The sequence below is a fragment of the Oryctolagus cuniculus genome, chromosome 3, assembly GCF_964237555.1.
Source record: "Oryctolagus cuniculus chromosome 3, mOryCun1.1, whole genome shotgun sequence".
In the NCBI taxonomy this organism is placed as follows: domain Eukaryota; kingdom Metazoa; phylum Chordata; class Mammalia; order Lagomorpha; family Leporidae; genus Oryctolagus; species Oryctolagus cuniculus.
In genome coordinates this window covers 37,554,318-37,580,091 of record NC_091434.1, presented here as the reverse complement: position 1 = coordinate 37,580,091, position 25,774 = coordinate 37,554,318, and the positions used below count along the sequence as shown (strand labels likewise).

At 40.1% G+C, this 25,774-nt stretch overlaps 1 protein-coding gene and 1 long non-coding RNA gene across 5 annotated transcripts in view; one reads left to right on the top strand and one right to left on the bottom strand.

The window, feature by feature from the left end:
- The window catches only part of BMPR2 (bone morphogenetic protein receptor type 2), a 169,067-nt gene that overhangs the window by 36,090 nt on the left and 107,203 nt on the right, over positions 1–25,774 (top strand). The gene's annotated exons all lie outside the window — the stretch shown is intronic.
- LOC103348858 (uncharacterized) lies at positions 127–23,963 on the bottom strand. The gene is made up of 4 exons (XR_001793631.3): positions 23,936–23,963; positions 23,170–23,206; positions 16,430–16,470; positions 127–8,093 (listed from the first exon to the last, which is right to left on the bottom strand). It is a non-coding gene; the product is annotated as an uncharacterized lncRNA (long non-coding RNA).

Below are 25,774 nucleotides of genomic sequence, written 5' to 3'. Positions count from 1 at the left end.
GGACTTGAACTGGCGCTCATATGGGATGCCAGCACTGCAGACTGGGGCTTTAACCCACTGTGCCACAGTGCCGGCCCCCACCCCTAAATTCTTAAATATATTTCCTAGAAAGTGAAAGAGATTTCCATTTATTTATTTTGAAAGGCGGATAGAGAAAGAGACAGACACAAAGAGAGACCTCTATCTGCAGGTTTACTTCCTAAATGCCAACAGCAGCTGCAGCAGGACCAAGCTGAGGCCAGGAACTAGGAACTCAATCTGAGCCATCACCTGCTGCTTTCTGGTATGTGTATTAGTTGGAAGCTGGAGTGAGAAATGAAGCCAGGATTGAAAACCAGGCATGCACTCCAATAAATGATGTGGACATCCCAAGTGGTGTCTTAACTGCTTCACCAAATGCCCACCATTTTTTTCTATAACCACAATGCAATGATGGAAATCAAGAGATTAGCATTGATCAAAAAATTTTTCTGGGGCCAGCTTTGTGGAGTAGTATAGTATGTATAGCCTCCATATGTGATGCCAGCATCATGTATGGGCATTGGTTCATGTCCTGGCTGCTCCACTTCTGATCCAGCTTCCTGCTGATGGCCTAGGAAAAGTGGAGGAGGATCACACACTCATGTGGGAGACCCAGATAAATCTCCTGGCTCCTGGCTTCAGCCTGGCCCAATCCTGGCCACTGCGGCCATCTGGGGAGTGAACCAGGGATGGAAGATTTTCTGTCTGTCTCTCCCTCTCTCTCTGTAATTCTGACTCTCTTCTTCTTCTTTTTTTAATATTTATTTGTTTATTCATTTGAGAGTCAGAGTTACACGGAGAGAGGAGAGGCAGAGAGAGAGAGATAGAGGTCTTTCATCTGATGGTTCACTCTCCAATTGGCCGCAATAGCGATCCAAAGCCAGAAGCCAGGAGCTTCTTCTTCTGGGTCTCCCACGTGGGTGCAGGGGCCCAAGGACCTGGGCCATCCTCTGTTGCCATCCCAGGCCACAGCAGATAGCTGGAGCAGCCGGGTCTCGAACCGGCGCCCATATGGGATGCAGGTGCTTCAGGCAAGGGTGTTATCCCACTGCGCCACAGCGCCGGCCACTCTGACTTAGTAAATAAATAAATCTAAAAAACCAAATACAATTTTCTTATCTAAAGGCCTTTAAATATTGTTCCTTGTTCTTATAGTGTCCTTTAAAGTAAAACACGTAAATTTTCCTGGTGCATGAGACCAGTCAGGATCTTGAATTGCGTTTAATTGTGTTCCTTTATTTTCTTTTAATGAGTGACCGTTCATCTGTCTTGTCTTTCACATCCTTGACATTTTGGAAGAGTACACATCAGTTATTTTGTAGAATGTCCCTCAATTTGAGTTTGTCTGATGTTTCCTCATGATTAGACTCAGGTTAAAGTATTTTTAACAGGAGTACAACAGAAGTGATGTTGGGTTCTCAGTGTATCACTATCAGGAATAAATGATGTCATTAAGGTGTTATCTGCTAGGTAAAGTTACTATTTTTCAAAAGTAGCTTGTAAAGAGATGTTTGAGACTATGTGGGTATTTTTTCTCACCAGTCTAGCTTCAGTGTTTATAAGTGATTTTTGCTAATGGTGGTTTTTCCAAGTCAACTATTTCATTTATATTTATTAATTGTCATTCTACTATAAGGAAAAACTTCCCCTTCTCTGCATTCATTTTATTCATTTGCTTATATCATTGTAGGCTTTTATTCAGTGGGTTTAGTTTTACCTTTAAAAATATTTATTTTTTTGAGAGGCAGAGAAGCAGAATCAGAGAGCTCCTATCAGCTGGTCCATCCTCAAATGCTCTGGGGGCTAAGCAAGGAGTTCAGTCCTGGTCTTCCATATGGGTGGTAGGAACCCAACTACTGAACCATTACCCCCGCCTCCTAGGATATGCATCAATAAGAAGTGGGAATCAGGACCCAGAGCTGGTACTTGAACCCAGGTACTCCAGTTTGGGTCAGGGTATCCCAACTGGTATTTTAACCACTCAACCTAGTTATGATTTCCTTCCCTTCCTCAACTCCCCTTCCTCCTCCTCCTCCCTATCCCCCTCCTTTTTTGTCAATATTAATTTATTTACTTGAAAAAGAGTTACAGAGAGACAGACAGACAGGGATCTTCCACCCACTGTTTCATTCCCCAGATAGCTGCCGTGGCCATGACTGGAGCACGTTGCAGCCAGGAGCCTGGAAACTCCATTTAGGTCTCCACAAGGGTGTAGGAAACCAAGGAATTGTGCCATCTTCCACTGCTTTCTCAGATACATTAGCTGGGAGCTGGATCAGAAGCAAAGCAGCCTGGGCTTGAACTTGCAACCGTACAAGTTGCCAGGTTGAAGACAGAGGCTTAACGTGCAACACAACATCGCCACCCCCACCCCCGCCCATTATACTTTCTCAAGTGAGAGAGGAGATCTGCTTTATTCATGTAACTGTTAATCCCCCAGATTTCAAAGTGTAATAATTCAATTACATATGTCAAGATGCTGGTTAAAAGCTAGTTAATATGTTTATAAATTTTTCTGAAATTTTGAAATTCAGAACTGAGTATCAAGTGTTTTGTTAGCTTGCAGTATACTCTTTTTAAAAAAAGTTTTTATTTAATGAATACAAATGTCATCAGTACAACTTTAGGAATATAGTGGTTCTTTTCCTAATAGCTTCCCACCCACCACCCCTCCCATCCCACTGCCTACTCCCTCTCCCATCCCATTCTTCATTAAGGTTCATTTTTAGTTTATATACAGAAGGCCAACTCTATACTAAGGAAAGATTTCAACAGTTTGCACACACACACACACACACATACACACAACATATAAAATACAGTTTGAGAACAAGTTTTGCAGTTAGTTCTCAAAGTAAAACTCATTAAAGACAGAGATCCTACATGGGGAGTAAGTGCACAGTGACTCCTGTTGTTAATTTAACAATTAACATTCTTATTTATGACATCAGTGATCACCTGAGGCTCTTGCCATAAGCTGCCAAGGCTATGGAAGCCTTTTGTGACCACAAACTCCATCAGTATTTGGACAGGGTCATAAGCAAAGTGGAAGTTCTCTCTGACCTTCAGAGAAAAGTATATCCTTTGATGGCCCCTTCTTTCCACTGGAGTATCACTCACAGAAATCCTTCATGTAGGATATTTTTTTGCCACAGTGACTTGGCTTTCCATGCCTGAAATGCTCTCACAGGCCTTTCAGCCAGATCAGGAAGCCTTAAGGGCTGATTCTGAGGTCAGAGTGTTGCTTAAAGTGATTGTCATTCTATGAGTCGGCTAAGTGGACTGCTTCCCACGTTGGACATTCCCTTCGTCGTCGTCTTCTTTTTTTGTTTTAAGATTTATTTATTATTTGAAAGTCAGAGTTACAAAGAGAGAGAAGGAGAGGCAGAGAGAGAGAGAGAAGTCTTCTATCCACTGATTCACACTGCGCCCCCATGCTGGCCCCAAAATTCAGAATTTAAAACACATTTGGTTAAAAGGGTTTCATATAAAGGATTGAGGACGAGGCCGGCGCCGTGGCTCACTTGGTTAATCCTCCGCCTGCGGTGCCGGCATCCCATATGGGCTCCGGGTTCTAGTCCTGGTTGCTCCTCTTCCAGTCCAGCTCTCTGCTGTGACCCGAGAGGGCAGTGGAGGATGGCCCGAGTGTTTGGGCTTTTGCACCCGCATGGGAGACCAGGAGGAGACACCTGGCTCCTGACTTCAGATTGGCGTAGTTCCGGCCATGGTAGCCATTTGGGGAGTGAACCAACGGAAGGAAGACCTTTCTCTCTCACTGTCTAACTCTGTCAAATAAATTTTTAAAAAATTATTAAAAAAATAAAGGATTGAGGACTTTTATATTATGTATTTATGTTTTAGTTTTTATTGAGGGTATTTATAATACATCCTATGTATTTGTAAATATATTTTATAAAGTATCTATGACTAGTTGGTAAAATTGATGCTGACTTTGTTGGTAAAATTTTGACTGCCGCACGATCAAAAATAGTTTTATGAGCGTTTTCTTAAAAAGCAAAGAAGAAAGAGAAACCCTAGCACTTTCTTTGCTACCATGTAGACTTTTCTTGTGCTATTTTAAATGCAGTTATGGAGATCAAATTCCCTGGACCTTTTTCACTCTGTTACTGCTGAGTCTACTGCCGTGTGGTGTGCCCTTCTGCTCTCTGCTCACGTAGACAGGTTCAAAGGATACTTGAGAGAAGCTCTAGAATATAGAATAGCCTGTCTTTCCTTAACTGCCCAGTGGAGTTAGCTCATGTACAATGTAGTATTCTTTGATTGTGGAATTTGATTCAAACTGAATGAAGCAATGATAGATTTTGACTATGCCTTGGCCAGTGCCGCAGCTCACTAGGCTAGTCCTCCACCTGTGGCACCAGTACTCCAGGTTTTAGTCCCGGTCGGGGCCCGGGAGTCTTTCCCAGTTGCTCCTCTTCCTGTCCAGCTCTCTGCTGTGGCCTGGGAGTGCAGTGGAGGATGGCCATTTTATAACATGTTTATTATCTAAAGCCAAGCAAAAGTTGGCAGCTTTCTTCCATTGAGATGTCACACAACCTGTTGAGTATGCAAATATCTTTTGTTTGTATGCTAACCAGTTCAGCAGTAGTTAGCCAAGTAGAATTGATGAAGATTACTAATAGTACCTCACATCTCATTTCCTCTTCTATGTAATTGTTTAGTTGAATGGCATGAGGTGATAATACCCGAGAAAGGAACATGTTCCTAAGAGTGAATTAAAGTCTTTTATCAGTTACATATATTTTTTACTCCAACGAATACAGATTTTTCTGGGAGCCGATACAGACAATTACATTGTACTAAGAACTGTGCTGAAGCATTTCAAGGAGTAGATATTCTGAAGGGAGAATACATATAAATGGTTTGTTTTGCTAATGAATTTTTAGATAATCTTAAGTAAGGCCACACTTAATGAGTTTTACATGCCAACTAAAATGGTTTCATCTATACAGGTTGCTAATTCTTAATACATATTACATATATTTGCTCAGTTTTTAAATTTGGTATGTCAATAAAATGATGTCTTCATAGCATCTTAAGTTGATATAATTGAGCAGTATATTTAGGGTTTTGTTTTTAAAGCAAAAGAAGGGTAAGCCAAAATGTTAATCTTTGACAAATATAGTGAACAAAAATTTATTGAGAAAGTTCTAGATGGAGAAATCATGTAGCATCAACCTAGCAATCTCAACATATCCATTTTTTGACCCAACTTCCCAATAAATAAAAGTAATTTTTGATGTTGAATGATTTCAAGATTGTCTACATTTTCTTTTGGGGATTGTTCTGTGATTGAGATGAATTAAAATGTTGGCAATTACAGTGGTTGCTTAAAACCAACATACAGCAAAAAGGATCCTTTTCCTAAAGAGCTCTATTGTTAGCACAGTTTTGCCCATGGGACCCCTTTCGTTCAGGGGAGGGGTGTAATTCCTAAAAGATGCCAGAACCTCGTTAAACTACTGCTGGATTGTAGCCAGACATTCAGTTGGTCAGGACCCCAGACTCCTTTGAGACCCTAGAAGGAACAGTTGTGCCTGGGACTGAGGTGTGGGGGAGGGTAGAATAGGATTTTTTACACAGTTAATTGTGTATTTGTTATATAAAATGGAGCTAGTAGACTTTTGGAATTATTTTAAGCCTTAAATACTAATACTAGCATTCCTAGTATTAGTCTTACCCCTTTTTCAGTTAACAAGAAACAATGCTTATAGTAAGATTAGCATTTTTTCTTGCATAATTCTGAAGAGTAATACTTACTTCCTTTCATTTAAATTAGAAATTTGACTAGAAGTGGTTACTTCAAAAGGTTACCATTTGATTCCTTTTAAGAATGCAAAAGTATTATAACAGTGTAATCCTTTTTGTACACACTGTTTACCTTTTATAGTTTCAAAAATGTTTTAAGCTTCCTATTCATTTTATTTATTTTATACTTATGTGGACATGCACACGGTTAAGAGTGAGATGTTGGGTTTTTGCTTCCTTTTTTCTTTTTTACACTTTTGTGGCACTTAGCATTTCATTTTGCTGAATTTGTCTTATAACTCTTATAATTAGAAGCACCATTTTAAAACCTAATAAAATGACCTAATTATAGTCATTTTGGAGCTACAATTTTTTAAAAAAGATTATTTATTTAAGAGGCAGAGTTACACAGAGAGAGAGGTCTTCCATCTACTGGTTCACTCCCCAAATGGGCATAATGGCCTGAACTGAGCCCATCTGAAGCCAGGAGCCAGGAGCTTTTTCTGGGTCTCCCACATGGGTATGAGGGCTCAAGGACTTGGGCCATCTTCTGCTGCATTCCTAGGCCATAGCAGAGAGCTGGATTGAAAGTGGAGCAGCTGGGGCTCAAACTGGTACCCATTTAGGATGCTGGTGCCTCAGCCTGAAGCTTAACCTACTATGCCAGAGCACTGGCCCCTATTTTACTTCTCGATACATCCCCATTCTGTGAATATTCTACCTTTGTCTTACTGATGAATAAGGAAGGATTGAAAGGAAAAGGAGTTATGAGTTGCCCTGTTTTTACCCTTTCTTCTAGTCATCATATTCCCCTTAAGTGATTGTCTAATGTTAAGTAAGAGGAGCAAGAAAGGACATGATAGATTTCCTTGGCTGTTCGTGTTTCCTGTAACACCATTGCCTTTCTGTGTTTCAAGCAACTTGTGGTCTTTAGGGCTGTGAACAACCTTTTTTTTTTTTTTTTTAAATGAGAATTAATATAATTTTCTTTGTAACCATGGCTGGAGAAGAGACTTAATTTTCTTGCTAGAACTTTTGTAGACCCTTGTCAGAAGGAGCTCAGGTTGTAACCTGGGTTTAAGGAAATTGATTATATGCTGTTAAGCATTTGCACAGTAATAAATTGTTTAATAGGAATTTAAGAACCAGATCAGAACAGAAGTCTCACTGTTCCGTTTTCTGGGAAGAGACTGTTATTTCGTGAGTGTGGAATATTTTTAGCAAATTAAAATTGCTCTCTAGGTACAGTTAATTTATCCGTTATGACTTTACCCTGTTTTAAGGTAAAACCATACAGAGTTGAGCGTCAACGAATAAATAAACCTCTGTGCCAGAGATTGGCAGACTTTTTGGGTCGTGGTATCGTTCCAAGTTGGGGTTAGGCACACGCTGGTGGTTGTAACTTGGTAATTCAGATGTCTCACTTTATCACTGCTGTGCCCTGGCTGCTATGCGGGGATAACATGAATGATTTAATAACTTAAAATTGTGGTGATATTTTAGTTGTCTGATATTAAAGTGATTGAGACCTGAGTTAGTATACCTGAGCAGTCCCTTTCCTGCACTATTTCTTCTCCTGATGTTTGTTCTATTTGGGTCACTTTGTTAGTTATTGTAAATGTTGATGTGATCCCTCTAGTTCAGGTACTTCTCCTTAATAATGCTGTATTCACATTCTGCATAAATTATTTATTCTCAGGATAAAAAAGACAGAGGAGTTATTGAGAAAAGTCAAATATATTATATAAAACTAATGTATAGCTTTGACTATAATTGTGGCTGAGATGATGAATAAAATGTTAAAAGATCTATACCTTCTGTGAAGTGCTTTTTACCCTTGCATTTTTAGATGGCAAATAATTTCATAGTCTCCTTAAGAAACCATATGTCCTTGTTTGTTTCTTAGCTCTCACTATCAAAGATTCACCTAACTGAAAAAGTAGTTTAAATTGCTTCTCATAAAAGGTTGGCCTTTACAAATTTTGCTGTTAGCTTTTCATTATCACCAGATGTTTACTGTCCAGGGACAATGGTGTATAAAATTAAGGGAGGAAACAAATCAGTATGAACCATAGCAGAGTTAATGTGTTTTCTCCCAGAGCACTCATTTATTTACTTAGATAAATGAACATAAAGCATTTAGCACTTGCCGGTACACAGGATGCATGCAGCAAATGTTTTCAAAATAAAGAAAAATTCAGGTTCTTGTAAGCATTAGTATTAATAATCTGAGGGATTTCCAGGCACTGTAATCAGTCTTCTATCTTTGAGATATGAAAGAAGCAGGAAGTAGGGCGTAGGACCTGCAAGGAAACCGGAAGATTACCCATGTTTTCATTTCACATTCCACTTGAACTATCTTGGAAATACAGGGGAAAACATCAAACAATGGTTGTATAAGTATTTTTTTCATTTGTGTTTGTCTCTTTATCTGCTTTGTATTATATTACCATTTTAGAACACCGGGGATGGAGTGTTCTATGTCTGGATATGTCTGGAATGTCTTTAATTGATTGATTATTTTTAAAGTGGAGTTTGTTTTTTTTTTTTTAAGATTATTTATTTGAAAGTCAGAGTTATACAGAGAGAAGAGAGAGAGGTCTTCCATCTGATGGTTCACTCCCCAGTTGGCCACAACGGCTGGAGCTGTGCCAATACAAAGCCAGGAGCCAGGAACTTCTTCCTGGTCTCCCACGTGGGTTCAGGGGCCCAAGGGCTTGGGCCATCTTCTACTGCTTTCCCAGGCCATAGCAGAGAGCTGGATCAGAAGAGGAGCAGCCAGGTCTAGAACTGGCACCCATGTTGGATGCCAGCGCTTCAGGCCAGGGCATTAACCCTCTGTGCCACAGTGCCAGCCCCTAATTGATTTATTATTAATACAAGAAACAATGTGGTTTCTTTTTAAAGCTTATTTTCCTTTTTTATTATTTGAAAGGCAGAGTAAGAGAGAGAGAGAGCATGCTCCTGCATCTGCTGGTTCCCTCTTGAAATATCCAAAATAGGGCTGAGTGATGCTGAACTCAGGAGCCAGGAACTTCATCTGGGTCTCCCTAGTGAGTGGCAAGAACCCATGTATATGACCCATCCTCTATTAGCTTTCATGGTGTGAATTAGCAGGAAACTGGAGGTGGCACTTGATCTCAGGCACTCTGACACAGGATGCAGGCATCCTAAGCAGTGGCTTAACCTGCACCATAATACCTGCCCCACAGTGTGGCGTTTTTGGTCAAGGAGATAACTGAATTTTCTTCCAATTCTCACTATTAGAAAGAGATACAAAGTAATTCTCTTAAATATTCATTAAAATAAGTCTGTGATCCCCAAAATAAATAAATCATGCAGGTCAGTCAGGTTGTGGGGAGAACCAAAAAGACATATAAACAAGAACATTGAACCTAATTGTATTATAAATGAATAAATGAATAACATAATTACACTAAAGGGGCTGGGGAAGAAAAGACTAACCTAAATTACTTTGGTAAACTAAGTCTAAATTAAAAAAAATATACACATACATTGTACTCTGGTTAGTTTCTTTCTCATGGAGGTATGGGGTAGCAATTCTGCTTTTTTTTTTAAAGATTTATTTATTGTACTTGAAAGTCAGAGTTGCGCAGAGAGAGAAGGAGAGGCAGCGAGAGAAGTCTTCCATCTGCTGGTTCACTCCCTAATTGGCTGCAACAGCCAGAGCTGTGCCGATCTGAGGCTAGGAGCCAGAAGTTTCCTCCAGATTTCCCATGTGGGTGCTGGGGCCCAAGGGCATGGGCCATCTTCCACTGCTTTCCCAGGCCATAGCAGTGAGTTGGATCAGAAGTGGGACAGCCGGGACTCGAACCTGTGCCCATATGAGATCTTGGCACTGCAGACAGTGACTTTACCTGCTATGCCACAGCGCCAGCTCCACAATGCTGCTTAAAATGTATGCTTGTGTTGAACAAATAAGTGAAAATATTGAGAATAGTGAGACCTAGATTTCTAATTCTCCTTTGTGGAGACCTAGAAATAGTGACATTACAGTAGCATTGGCAATACTACTGCCCAGATCTCGATCTCTAAGTACCATTCGCTAATAAAAGAAACTCTGGAGAAATAGGTGATTCCAAAGAAGAGGAAATAAAAATGAAGCTGGACTATTTAATTGTGCTAGAAAGTAAGGAAATATTAAAATATGATAGGTATATGTGGAAGAATATAATGAGCTTTAGGAGGTACTTCGTTGGTTCAAACTGGGATAAAATAAGTAATGACAGTACTGCATCAGAATTGGTAGAATAAGTGCCTATGAGTTCATGTTAAATAAATAAGGAAAAAAGGATGACTTTTTTCAATTAATAAACTATTTTTAGAGCAATATTAAGGAATAGTTTTTTTAAAAGCAGAACTCTAGTTAATAAGAGTAGAAAGAATGATGGAAATAGAAAGTTGTTAGGTAAGCACTACAACAGATTCTTGTTGCAGTTAGGAACTAATCACAATGAATTAGTGTGCACTTAAATTAGTGGGTGAAAGTGTTGTAAGAAACAGGGTATTTGCATAATCTCAAACTGTCTTCCCCACAAGATACTTATTCATTACAAAGAGAAACCTAAATTACAATGGCAAAACCTTGGGACTACCCTAACCATGGGATACATTGAAGTCTCTCAGGAAACGAGATTTGAAGAAATGAACATTAAAAATCTTTTTGGCTTTTATTAATGATTCATGAATTGAGCAGCATCTCATCTAAATATTTACAGAAGTGCTTTGATGTACTGAACAGAGAGGAGGTAGATTTTATAGACAGAAGAAGATGAAAGAAATCAGGAAGAATGTGGATTGGTCATTACAAAGGTTACTTTCCCTTTAGGGTTAAAATAAAGGTGACTTGTTTATTATGTCAGCTCAAGTAAACTTGGACCCTTAAAAAAAACTGACCCCTTTAAAAAATTTTATTTGTTTATTTTATTGGGGTGGTGGGACATGGAGGGAGAGATATTCCATCCACTGGCTTCACTCCCCAGATAACTGAAACAGCTGTAACAGACCAGGTCAAAGCTAAGCTGGAGGGCCAGTGCTATGGCTCAGTGAGTTAAGCCACTGTCTGCAGTGCTGGCATCCCATATGGGCGTTGGTTTGAATCCTGACTGCTCCACTTTCGTTCCAGCTCCTTGCTACTGTGCATGGGAAAGCAGTGGAAGATGGTCCAAGAGCTTGGGCCCCTGTACCCATGTGGAGACCTAGAGGAAGCTCCTCGCTCCTGGCTTTGGCCTGGCCCAGCCCTGGCCATTGTGGCCATTTGGGAAGTCAACTAGCAAATGAAGATCTCTGTCTCTCTCTCTCTGTAATTCTGACTTTCAAATAAATAATCTTTTTTTTTTTTTTTTTTTTAAAGCTAAGCTAGAAGCTAGGATCTCAGTTCCTATCTCCCAGGTGGTAGGCAGGGACCCAACTACTTGAGCCATCACCTGCTATCTACCAGGGTCTGCATTTTATTAGCAGGAAGCTGGAATCAAGATCAGAACTTAAGACTCAAATCCAGGCACTCTGATATAGGGTGGGGACATAATAAATGGCACCTTTTTCTTTTTGAAAAAATATTTTATTTATTTAAAAGACAGAGTTAGAGAGGGAAAGAGAGAGAGGTCTTCCATCCACTGGTTCACTTCCCAAATGGCCAAAACAACCAGGGTTGAGCTAGGCTGAAACCAGGAGCCAGGAGCTTCTTCCAGGTCTCCCATGTGGATGCAGGGGTCTAAGCTCTTGGGCCATTACTGTGCCAATTGCCCACTTCCTGGAGGTTAACAAATCTTGTAGGAAAGTTGATATAATCATTAGTCATACTAATGTTCTGTGCAAACTTATTTTTCTATGTTTATATGTATGGTAGGTCCTGTGTTTTCGGTATTTATTAGTCAATTATTAGTTCTAGGATTATGTAATTAAAGAAGGAAGTGGTGAAATATTTGAATTTGTGCTGTGTGTTATGCTCTATGTGTGTGTGTGCTGTTGATTTTCATTGTTCTTCAATTCCATATTTACAAATTCATCTTGCTTACAAAATTTATTTGTAATCCCAAAATTGATACTCAAGCTACTTTTGTGGTTATTCGAGGACATGTACAGAGCTGTGAAAAATTTAAGTCAGCTGATGCAGATATTCACAGCTGAGGTTGAACAAGACAACACCTTGGCTTCTTTGTTTCAACTCTTACAGGTGTTCTTTTCACAGCCTGGTAGTGCTTTATTTTTCTCATTTTTGTGCCTTTTGCTGGTGATTTTACTCTTCAGAATGGCCCACAAATACAGTGCTGAAGTGTTATCTGATGCTTCTAAGTGCAAGAAGACTTTTCTCCATATGGAGAAAATATTTTTATTTGCATTCAAGAATGAGTTATACCTTAATTGTAGTACTGTTGGCTGTGAGTTCAGTGTTACTGAATCAACAATATAATTAAATAAGGTGCTTTTAAACAGAAATATAAATAAAACAGTGTTATATCTTGATTGTTGACTAAAGTGCTATGACCAGAAGCTCACAGGGACCTAACCCTGTATTTCTCTTAGAAGCAAGGGTTCATTGTTCATTGATTCAGTGTTTGCATTATAAATGTAGACTTTAGCCGGCGCCGCGGCTCACTAGGCTAATCCTCCGCCTTGCGGCGCCGGCACACTGGGTTCTAGTCCCGGTCGGGGCGCCGGATTCTGTCCCGGTTGCCCCTCTTCCAGGCCAGCTCTCTGCTGTGGCCAGGGAGTGCAGTGGAGGATGGCCCAAGTGCTTGGGCCCTGCACCCCATGGGAGACCAGGATAAGTACCTGGCTCCTGCCATCGGATCAGCGCGGTGTGCCGGCTGCAGCGCCCCAGCCGCGGCGGCCATTGGAGGGTGAACCAACGGCAAAGGAAGACCTTTCTCTCTGTCTCTCTCTCACTGTCCACTCTGCCTGTCCAAAAAAAAAAAAAAAAAAAAAAAAAAAAAAAAAAGACTTTATATGCAGAACATGTGAGGATCAATTGTGTATATGTGTATGAGATTTATATGTAATATATATAACATTATTCTATATTAAATGTCATTAATTACATTCCATATATTAGTAATATATTGCTGTTATATATTAGTAATATATCAGATATATCTCTTATCCTTTGAAAGTATTCATATCCTTATAATAGGTAAGGAAAACGAGGGTAGAAACAGTTGAGTGATTTGACAATGTTACAGCAAAAATTCAAGATTTGGGGACAGATGGTTGGCCTAGGAGTTAAGATGCTTACAACTGATACTGGAGGGCCAGAGCTCAGTACCTGTCTCTGGCTCTGGACTCCAGCTTTCTGTTAATGCAACCTTAATGCAGAGAAGCTGATGACTCAAGTGACTGGATTCCTACCACCCATGTGCCAACGAGACCTAGGTTGAGTTCCCCTCTTCCACCTCTGGCTCCTCAGGTAAATGGGGGAGTGAACCAATGAATAGAGCTCAGTCTGTATGTTTTTCTGTTTCTCTGTCTCTCAAATAAGTAAATTAAAAAATTCAAAGCCTGGCTTCAATGTATATGCTTTGCTTAAAAAATATAATGTAAAAGCACATGAAAATATACCTTGGTATTAAATTAGATTGCAGGGATAGTAAGATTTCCCTCATATTTTTCTGTTTGAAAATTAATTTATCTTCCTTTTAAAGTCAAATTCAACATTATATATATATTACTTTTGTTTGTTTAACAGTTTCTTTTTTTTGTCAGTGAATGAAAATGACATGTACTAATTAGGGTAACCTTTTTCTAGATAGTTTTTGTGGATTCTGTTTTGGGATTTTATGTTTAACTAGTCTTGGGAAACGTGAAACAGCAAAGAGTTTCATTTTCCTTAAGTAAGGTCTTCTACTTTTAGAGTGTATAATGTCTGCAGAAGAGAAGAGTATCCCATTGATTCTTTACCTTTTCATTACTGCTTTTGATCCCCTAAACAGCAATGTGAGAAATTAAGAAAAAAATATTAAAAAAATAAGCGAATGCTGTGACATGCATTTGTTCTTTATAAAAGTAATCAGATTTTCATAGTGATAGTTAATTATCCCTCCATTTGTCTCCTAGAGAAAGAATTGAATAATTAGTTGCCTCTTGCTGCTTATTGTTTATAATTAGAGGAATTAGTATGTATTTAACAGAAATGAAAATAAAATAGACCAAGAAAAAAATTAAAAAAAAACCACTTCACTATAATCAAAATAACTGATACTAAGGTCTATTCAAAATACTCATACATTTATTCTAAAGAATGTTGAGAAACTACAAAACTAAACTAGAAGGAAATGTCTTTACTAAAGGGTACAATTAATTAAAATATGCAGGAAAACTAATTGGATTGTATTGTTTTTACTCAGACTTCTTAACATTGCTTCCAGTTAAGGCTTCTGGGTTTTAGTTGGAAGATGGGTCATGCTGACATTCCTGAATGTGCATTCATAACTCACACATCCTGCCTAGAGTATGCAAACATCTGTGGAAAGCTGAGGAGTTTTTTAAGGCACTGTTTAGTACTTGTGTGCATATGTGTGTGTGTATGTGTGTATGAAGTCCAACTTAAGAGGAAAAATTTAGCAAGCTTCAGTTAATTATATTTCTCTTTAAATCAAGCAGAGATTCTAGGAAAATCCAGGAAGTTCTTGGAAAATGCACATTATCTTTTCTGAAAAATTTATTTGGAAAGCAGAGAGAGAGAGAGGGACAAACACTAAAGAGATCTTCTATCCATTAGTTTACTCTTTAAATACCTGTCATAGACAAGCATGGACCAGGCTGAAGCCCAGAACTCATTTTGGAGCTGCCATTTGGGTGGCAAGGACCCAAGTACTTAAGCTATCACCTGCTGCCTGCTAAGGTGTATATTAGCAGGAATCTGGAACCCAGACATTGTGCTATGGGGTGCAGGAGTCCCAAACAGTGCCTTAATTGCTGTGCCAAAGCCCACCCCTTACATTATCTATTTCTTTTTTAAGATTTATTTATTTATTTGAAAGGTAGAGTTACAGAGAAGCAGAGGGAAAGAGGTCTTCCATCCACTAGTTCACTCCCCAAATGGCCACAATGGCCAGAGCTGGGCTGATCTGAAGCCAGGAGCCAGGAGCTTCTTCCAGGTCTCCCATACAGGTGCAGGAGCCCAAGGACTTGGGCCATCTTCTGCTGCATTCCAGGACATAACAGAGAACTGGGTTGGAAGTGGAGCAGCCAGGACTCAAACCAATGCCCATAGGGGATGCCGGCACTGCAGGTCGTGGCTTTATTTGCTATGTCACGGTGCTTGCAAGTCAGAGTTACACAGAGAGAGAAGAGGCAGAGAGGGAGAAAGAGAGAGGTTTTCCATCCGATGGTTCACTCCCCAATCGGCCGCAACAGCCGGAGCTGTGCCGATCCGAAGCCAGGAGCCTCCTCTGGGTCTCCACGTGGGTGCAGGACCCAAGGACTTGGGCCATCTTCTACTGCTTTCCCAGGCCATTGAAGAGAGCTGGATTGGAAGTGGAGCAGCTGGGTCTCAAACCAGCGCCCATATGGGATGCTGGCGCTTCAGGCCAGGGCATTAACCCACTATGCCACAGCACCAGCCCCACATTATCTTTTAATTCAACTTTTCTGCAAACTGTTTTTGGCAGACAAAATTTATCATCACTAAAATTTTTTTTCCCTTAAAAATCTTGTCTATAGCACTGATAATCATAGTACTTTCTATACTATTTGGAAGTAAAGCTGTCCCTTTTTAACAGTCTTGTTTGACTTAAAACTGAATGGTACTTGGAGGAGAGAAATTTTAGAAATTTGGAGTTGGGAGGTAAGTGGAATCAGAAATGAGATGCAGACAAGAAAATTCCCTTCCTGTCACCCATCTCCCAAGACAGTTCCACTGAGAAATTCCTAGTTGGGAGAGCAGACAGGTTAAGGGAGAACTGTTGGGTTTTCCTTTGGATATGGGATGGAGTGAGGAAGAGAAATTGATAAGTTGGTGTGCAGTGAATAACATGTAATGTCTTTTTAAAGTTCATTAACTTTTTCTTAAGCTCTCTTCAGTAAGCACAAGTGTATGAATGGCAACTACCATTTCTTTGATCACAACAGCTCATTGAGCGTCCTCTTTTTGTAGTTCTTTAAGTTGGCTATTTCCAGTGTCTGACCTCTAATGAAATTTGCATACTGTTATAAAATAAAAGATAAGGAGCTAGATAGTAGTAAAAAAGTAGCAACAAAGATATGAATGAGGATCAGATGATAAAATAGGGAATGTTAGTGAGAGCATCTCTAAATTCATGCTTTTGATATATGATATTGATGAATGAAATATTAAAGGAAAAGATAGCTAGACTCAAAAGACATTTAGTATCTCCTGGAAATGAAAAAGCAAAGTGTTGCATATAACCAAGCTCCGGGGCCAGAAATTGGCAGTAGTGAACAGGAATTAGGTTTCTGCAGGGTTAAAAGGATCCAAAAGTGACCATTTGAAAAAATCAGTCAGAACCAGGATCCTTGCATGTAGCCAGGAACTCCCCTTGAAAGAACACCAAAAAAGAACAGCATCTTGCTTTTTAGGGTGAAAAGCTTTTCTCTGTAAACTGCAGACCTAAGGAATAGAGGTACTCACCGTGACCAGGAACTTAGCAAAGGTACTCACATGTTCTGCAGTATCCCCAAGTGTCTTCACAGAGTTGGAGTCTGAAAATCACATTTGAAAATCTAGTTAGGAGGCGGGCACTGTGTCATAGCGGGTAAAGCCACTGCCAGCAGTGCCAGCGCTCTACTTCTGATCCAGTTCTCTGCTATGGCCTGGGAAAATAGTAGAAGATGGCCCAAGTTCTTGAGCCCCTACACTCATGTGGGAGACCTGTAAGAAGCTTCTAACTCCTGGCTTCAGATATGCACAGCTCTGGCCATTGCAACCAACTGGGGAGTGAACCAGCGGATGGAAGACCTCTCTCTCTGCCTCTCCTCCTCTCGCTGTGTGACTCTGACTTTCAAATAAATAAATAAATCTTTTTTTTTTTTTTGACAGGCAGAGTGGACAGTAAGAGAGAGAGACAGAGAGAAAGGTCTTCCTTTTACCGTTGGTTCACCCTCCAATGGCTGCCACAGCCGGCGTGCTGCGGCTGGCGCACCGTGCTGATCCAAAGCCAGGAGCCAGGTGCTTCTCCTGGTCTCCCATGGGGTGCAGGGCCCAAGCACTTGGGCCATCTTCCACTGCCTTCCCGGGCCACAGCAGAGAGCTGGCCTGGAAGAGGAGCAACTGGGACAGAATCTGGCGCCCTGACTGGGACTAGAACCTGGTGTGCCGGCGCCGTAGGCAGAGGATTAGCCTATTGAGCCGCAGCGCTGGCCATAAATAAATCTTAAAAAAAAAAAAAATCTAGTTAGTTCTGGACTGAGGTAGCCTGGAAATATGCTGATGAGGTGGTAGATGGGAGTTGGAAGAAAGAAAGAAGAAAAAATTTGAGCCTATAAACTCACATTTCAAAACATCCCAAAGAAAGAAGCACCTTAGAAATGATCCAGAAGTGACACACATATGTGAAAAAAAATTTTATGTGGGTTTTCCTTAAAAGGCACAAAAAATAATAAGAGAAAAATAAATTTAATCACATTTAGAAATCCATACCACAGGAGGCATCAATAAGTGAAAAAGAAGTTAAAGATTGAGAAAAATATTTATAGCATATTAAGTAAGAATTGTCCAAAATATGAAAAAATAATTTTATGAAAGCAATAATCCAAAGGGGAAGTGAAAAAGGATTTGAATAGCTAATTCACAAAATAGAAAAGCTGGATGACTGATGATTATCTGAAAAGGTACATCCTTAATCATAGAAATGTTCAAAAGGGGACTAAAGTAAGGGTCTCACATTAGCAATTAAATGTTATGGCTGGAGGTAACACCTACTTATTGACCAGTAGGACACGGAAATAATTTTTTTTTTGACAGGCAGAGTTAGACAGTGAGAGACAGAGAGAAAGGTCTTCCTTTGGTTCACCCCCAAAATGGCCGTTACAGCCAGTGCGTCGCGCTGATCCGAAGCCAGGAGCCAGGTGCTTCTCCTGGTCTCCCATGAGGGCTCAGGGCCCAAGCACTTGGGCCATCCTCCACTGCTTTCCTGGGCCACAGCAGAGAGCTGTACTGGAAGAGAAGCAACCAGGACAGAATCCGGCGCCCCAACCGGGACTAGAACCCGGGGTTCCAGTGATGCAGGCGGAGGATTAGCCATGGCGCTGGCCAGAAATAAATCTTAAAGCCACTGAAATTTTGGGATTGTTACAGCATATAATCTAGTTTATTTTGACTGATACAGAAATTACGTAAATGTCTTGAGAACCAGAATGAAGGGGGAAGCTCTGGAGTACATGTCTTGTAATAATGTTGAGTTTTCTTACTATTAATATGTATTACTTACTTCAAGTAAAATTGCTTTGTATAGAGATAAGATTAAGAGATGTGTAAAGACCAGTAAAGAGGCTTATTAAAGTTGTTCAGGCAGTTGATGATAGTCAAGAGTAATGTGATACCTTGGATAAAGAACAGTATATATAGATGAAGTCTAGAGATATACTGAAGATAAAATTAATTGGATTTAGTGATTTATTGGATGTGTTATATATTTCTGCAGTGGAATTTTTACCGTGAACATGCAGTACTTTTGTATGCCAAAAATAATGTTAAGTAAAAAATAAAGCAGGTCTCTAACCAGATTTCATTATCCTCGGAGCCTTAAAACTTTTACATTCTTCTAAAATTTCTCTGAGCTAGTTTGATTTCTTCACTTCATTTTGTGCCTTCTCATCGTTACAACACTTCTCTACTTAAGATATTACATTATGCCTCTGCCTTTACGAAAAATATCTCTTATTGTTTCACCTTCCTCATATCTATTCTTCCATATTTTGAGCAGTCTAATCTCTCTCAGGTGTAATTGCAGTACTACTTTTTCTATGCTCATAGAAGAGCTGTAAGTCCCTCTTATCTGCAGACCAGAGTGTATAGGACAGAGTATATGAATATACTTCAAAAAGTTCATGGAAAATCAATTAAAATAAACATTTATTTTGCTACAAAAAATGTTGAGGTCCATGAATACTCATAACATTCTTTCTTACTAATGTTACTCCTCCTCTCTCATTTATACATACATATTCACTTAATCTTTGTAATTAATCAGAATTTGATGAATTATAATTCCTATTTCTGAAGTTCCTACTGTTCTTGAATGCCTTGGTACCTCTTGATACCCTTCTTGGCTTTTTAAAAAAGATTTATTTTATTTATTTGAAAGGCAGAGTTACAGAGAGGGAGGGAGAGACAGAGAGATCTTCTGTCCACTGGTTTACTCCCCAAATGCCCGTAATGGCCGGAGCTGGTCCAATCCGAAGCCAGGCGTCAGGAGCTTCTTCCAAGTCTCCCATGTGGGTGCAGGGGGCCAAGTACTCGCGCCATCTTACGCTGCTTAACAGGGAGCTGGATTGGAAGTGGAGCAGCTGGTACTGCAACCAGTGCCGTATGGGATGTCAGCACCTACCCACTATTCCACAGTGCCCCCTGCCCCAAGCTTTGTGACTTTTCAGGATCCATCACAAACTTTCCGTCTTTCCACATGCCTCTAGCTAGAAATTTTTGCACGTGTCCATAGCATTTTACTTAATTTGGTCATGGCATTTTCACTTCTAAACGGTTCTTCCTTTGTTGCCTAACTATGTTATTAGCACTATTCATCTTATTTCCTAGGTCACAAATCGAAAGGTGGTCTCTAATTCTTGATTATTCCCTAAGTCTTGCACCTATCTCCACCAGAGCATCCAATAAGACACCAAAATAATCCTATCCTATTCCTTCCTTCCTTCCTTCCTTCCTTCCGAAAGGAGAGTTTTTTTTTTTTTTTTTTTTTTTTTTTTGACAGGTAGGGTTATAGACAGAGAGACAGAGAGAAAGGCCTTCTTTCTATTGGTTCACTCCCCAAATGGCTGCCACGGCTGGAGCTGCTCCTTTCTGAAGTCAGGACCCAGGTGCTTCTTCCTGGTCTCCCATGGGGGCATAGCGGCCCAAGCACTTGGGCCATCCTCCACTGCTCTCCTGGGCCACAGCAGAGAGCTGGACTGGAAGAGGGGCAACTGGGACTAGAACCTGGCACCCGCATGGGATATTGGCACTGCAGGTGGAGGATTAGCCAAGTGAGCCATGGCACAGGCCCCAATCCTGTCATTTCTAATGGAATTATCTAACATTATCTAGAAGTAACTGTAACATAAGAAATTATTTTCTTACCCCTCAATATAATTTTGAGGTGTTTTTTTTTTTTTTTTTTTTTTTTTTTTTTTTTTTTAACAAATGAGATGTTCAGAGAAGCTAAGTAACTTGGAGAGAGTCAGATGTTAAATTTTTTTTATGTGATTTCATGGCTTGTGCTAGCTCAGTTTGACTCCATAAATATTTCTGTCATCCATTCCCTTCTTATTTCCCTCTTTCCTGCCTTTATCAGTTCTCTCCCTGTATTATTATAATAGCCTTCTAATGCTACAATGTTCTTCAGTTTTCATACTCTGCCAGGGTACTTTTCTGAAATAAATCGATTAATTTTATTTCGCTGTTTAAAATTCTGCAGTGGTTCCCTGTGTCCTACAAAATGAAGTTCAAACTTCTTATCATGACACATCCATCATCTGGTTCCTGCTTACATTTTCAGCATCATTTCCTCCTATTCCCCTTCCCCCACTCTGCATTCCAGCAACACTGAACTATTCCTGGTTTCTGGAACTTAACACATTCTCTCCAAACTTTCACTCATGATATTCCCCTTGCTTGGAATTTCCTTCTCTCTTGGACTTCCTTGTCAATCTTCACTTGTGTATCACAATTCAGTTCAAGCTGTGTTTATGTGATATTGAAATTTCTTAATATTCTTTAATGTTTCCTGGAGAGATGGAGAAGTGTTAGGCTTGTCACAGTTCTCTTTTCTTATTTCCATTAGAGCACTTACCACATTGTAGGTGTTTTGTTTTGTTTTGTTTTGTTTTTTTTTTTTTTTTTTTTTTTACAGGCAGAGTGGACAGTGAGAGAGAGAGAGACAGAGAGAAAGGTCTTCCTTTTGCCATTGGTTCACCCTCCAATGGTCGCCGTGGCCCGCACACCGTGTTGATCCGATGGCAGGAGCCGGGAGTAGAACCTGGTGTGCTGGCGCTGCCAGGTGGAGGATTAGCCTAGTGAGCCACAGTGCCAGCCAGTAATTAATATCTAACATCAGGTTTTGATTTGTTTCTTACTGGTTATTTGAAGTTATGCTGTACCATGCTGTTTCATTCTGTTATCACAGTGGTTTTAGCCAGAGACAGTTTTATACCTAAGGATATTTGGTAATATGTGGAGACATTTTTGGTTGTGACAAGTAGAAGATTCTATTAACAATTTTTGGATGGAATATAGGGTTCTGCTACAAAATTGTACAATGCAGGATGGGTGGTATATCGAGTTAAGCTGTGTTTACAATGCCTGCATCCCATATCAGAGTGCTGAATCAAGTCCTAGCTGCTCTACTTCCTATCCAGCCTCTTGCTTATCCATCCTGGGAGGTATGATGGCTGAAGTGCTTAGGCCCTGGCTGTTAAGGGTATTTGAAGTCTGAACCAGTGGGTCAAAGATCTATCCATCTGTCTCTTTTTCTCTTTTGTCATTCTGCCTTTCAAGTAGATGAAAATGAATAAACTTTTTTAAAAAAGATTTATTTATTTGAAAGGCAGAGTTATAGAGAGAGGAAGAGACAGAGATCTTCTATCCGCTGGCTGACTCCCCAGATGGCTGCAATGACAAGAGCTGAGCCAGGCGGAAGCCAGGAACTTCAGGTCTCCCACATGGGTGTCAGGGGCCCGAGCACTTGGGTCATCTTGCGCTACTTTCCCAGGTGCATTAGCAGGGGGCTGGATCAGAAGTGGAGCAGCCAGGACTCAAACCTGCACCCACAGAGGATGCTGGCAAGGCAGGCAGCACCTTAACCTGCTGCTGCATAAGGCCAGGTCCTAAATAAACATTTTTTTTTTTTTAAATCTTACAATGCACAGAACAGTGCACACCACAAAGAATTACTTAGCCCAAACTGGAAGTAGTGTTAAGGTTCAAAACCTGAGTTAGCATAAATAATAATAAATTGAGTATAACTCATGACTCATCTCATGCTTTCTTTAATTATATAGTCTGTGTTGGCTCTTCATTTTATGATTTTATATTTAAATCTAAAGTGATTGGAGAATGAGATGTTGCCTAATGTATAGTGCATGGATGCATCTGTTATTTCTCAGATTTCACTGTTAAAATATTTAAAGTCTTTGTTTGATATAGTACTGCCATTTGTTTCTCAAGTTTTCTCCTCAATTGGAAATTTAACAAAAGTGGCCAAAAAAAAAAAAAATGTGGCAGAGATAGATCTGTTTTTTTTTTTTTTTTTTTTTTTTTTTTTGACAGGCAGAGTGGACAGTGAGAGAGAGAGACAGAGAGAGAAAGGTCTTCCTTTTGCCGTTGGTTCACCCTCCAATGGCCGCCGCTGCAGCCGGCGCACCGCGCTGATCCTGGCAGGAGCCAGGAGCCAGGTGCTTTTCCTGGTCTCCCATGGGGTGCAGGGCCCAAGCACCTGGGCCATCCTCCACTGCACTCCCTGGCCATAGCAGAGAGCTGGCCTGGAAGAGGGGCAACCGGGACAGAATCCGGCGCCCCAACCGGGACTAGAACCCGGTGTGCCGGCGCCGCAAGGTGGAGGATTAGCCTATTGAGCCACGGCGCCGGCTCTGATCTGTTTTTCTTAAACTAATGATAAACTAGTTCTCAACTGATTAATCTACTCCTTTGAAGTTTGACTTGGCCGTGTTCTGTAGTCCTTTGAGGCTGAAAATCCTAGTTCCATCTGCCAGTTAGTAAGGTAGCATCTGTGTAGAATTTTCAAAAGTATTGCTTTGTCACATCTAGAGGTTAGCAAGTCCTCTGTCTAAATTTCATCTTCATTAAATCTTTGGGGTTTCTGTTAGGATTATCTGAAGAAACGGAACCAACAGGATATGTGAGGGGTTTCAAAAAGCCCATGGGAAATGTGTGTTTATGAAAAGCTTATATATGGATTTCAAAATTTTTGCACCAAAGAAAAATTTTTAAAAAGACTTATTTAATTTATTTGAAATGCAGATTCACATAGAGAAAGAGAGATATCCTCCATCTGCTTGTTCACTCCCCAAATGGCCACAATGGCCTGTGGTAGACCAGACTACAGGGTTGGGAAGTTAATTTATGCTCTTATTTCATATCATAGATACAGTTAAATGAAAGATGGGATATAATGATTAACAGTTAAAAAAATGAGACAGAGAGAAAATACAGTAAAATAGAAGTGAACTTACCCAATCTCTGGAAGCAAAAAGCCTTTCTATATTTAGTCTGATGGGAAAATAAACAAAAAAGGAAATCTTATTAGACTGGCAATATAAAAGTTGAACCTTTTGCATTTAATAAAACAGAATCTCTATATTCAATTATGTCATTTGGAAGAATTGTTCTTTTGATTCCTAGCACAGTGCTTCTCCATTGCACCATGTTTTATGGAATTAATAAATGCCTTCTTCCTAATTTAATTTGTTCTGTTTTTTTTCTGGAGTGGATCATATCATAATCCCTACAAATATGAATATTTTGGTAGGAATTTATATATAAGTAAATGGCTACATATGGTAAAAATTTAGGACTTTTAATATTAGATGTCTTGGAGTATGAATGAGCATACTCAGGGTGGATATATATGCATATATATTCATACAGTGGCATTTAACAAAATTCTTATAGCGTGTGTACTTGTTATTTTTAAAAATTTTTAAACTTTTATTTAATAAATATAAATTTCAAAAGTACAACTTTTGAATTATAGTGGCTTTTCCCCCCATAACCTCCCTCCCACCTGCAACCATTCCCATCTCCCACTCCCTCTCCCATCCCATTCTTCATCAAGATTCATTTTCAATTATCTTTCTATTCAGAAGATCAGCTTGGTATATACTAAGTAAAGATTATAACAGTTTGCACCCACACAGATACACAAAGTATAAAGTACTGTTTGGTAGTAGTTTTACCATTAATTTGCATAGTACAACATATTAAGGACAGAGATCTTACATGGGGAGCAAGTGTACAGTGACTCCCATTGTTGTTGATTTAACAATTGACACTCATTTATGACGTCAGTAATCACCCAAGGCTTTTGTCATGAGTTGCCAAGGCTATGGAAGCCTCTTTTTTTTTTTTTTTTTTTTGGACAGGCAGAGTGGATAGTAAGAGAGAGAGACAGAGAGAAAGGTCTTCCTTTGCCGTTGGTTCACCCTCCAATGGCCGCCACGGCTGGTGCGCTGCGGCCGGCGCACCGCACTGATCCGATGGCAGGAGCCAGGTGCTTCTCCTGGTCTCCCATGGGGTGCAGGGCCCAAGCACTTGGGCCATCCTCCACTGCACTCCTGGGCCACAGCAGAGAGCTGGCCTGGAAGAGGGGCAACCAGGACAGAATCCGGTGCCCCGACCGGGACTAGAACCCGGTGTGCCGGCGCCGCTAGGTGGAGGATTAGCCTATTGAGCTGCAGCGCTGGCCTGGAAGCCTCTTGAGTTTACAAACTGCGACCTTATTTAGACAAGGCCATAATCAAAGTGGAAGTTCTCTCCTCCCGTCAGAGAAAGGTACCTCCTTCTTTGATGATCCATTCTTTCTGCTGGGATCACACTCACAGAGATCTTTCATTTAGGTCTTTTTTTTTTTTTGGCCACAGTGTCTTGGCTTTCCATAGCATGTATACTTTATGTAGGACTTTGCAGATGTTTTTAACGGAGTTTGTTTTGTAGGACAGGACATGGCCGGATTGTCATTTATTTTGTGGGGAGACAGCATTATTTTAGTCAATTTACATAAAATAAAATTCACTGTTTGAAACATTCAGCTTGTTAAGTTTAGGTAAAAGTATACACTTGTGTAACCACCAGCACAATCAGTAAGACTGTCACCATCATTCTCGACAGTTTTTTCTCTTGCCTGTTTGCCATTGTTCCATATCTCACTCCTCACTTCAGACAACTATCCATATGTTTTCTCTCTAGTTTTACTTTTAGTATTTCATATATAGGAATGACCACCCACTACAATGTAAGTAGAAAAACTGAGTCACCCAATGCTTTCCTTTGAAATTCTGTTAATTTATTTATGGGTTTTTGACTTGTCTATTTCCATCCCTAGATTATGAGCACCTTGATGGTAGGGTCTTGCTCTCACCAAATCACCAGATTTAGAATACTGCCTGCCCCATAACAAGCACTTAATAAATACTTACTCTAATAAATGATTGTTATGTAGGTGTCTTAGAGGCTTAGGCTGGCTTATCTCTTTTTCTGTGGTTTAACCGTTGCTCTGAATCAGGGTACAATAATACTCATGTACCTTACTGCTGTTTGAGAGAGCTTGGGATACTTGTCCTATGAGAGTATGTCAGAAAGTTGGTGGAAATGCATATTATAAAAAACTATACATGGATTTCTTTTTTCGTTTTTTAAAGATTTATTTATTGTACTTGAAAGACAGAGTTAGACAGTGAGAGGAGGAGAAGCAGAGAGAGGTCTTCCATCCGCTGGTTCACTCCCCAATTGGCCGCAATGGCCGGAGCTCTGCCGATCCAAAGCCAGGAGCCAGGAGCTTCTTCCAGGTCTCTCACGTGGATGCAGGGGCCCAAGGACTTAGGCCATATTCTACTGCTTTCCCAGGCCATAACAGAGAGCTGGATCGGAAGTGGGTATCCGGGACTCAAACCTGCTTCAGGAGGTGGCTTTACCCGCTACACCACAGGGCTGACCCCAACGTGGATTTCAAAAAAAGTTTTTGCACCAAGACATCTTTTTGAAAAACAATTTTTACGTATTTGATCGTTTATTAATTTATTTATTTATATTTGAAAAGCAGAGCAACAGAGAGGGAGAAGG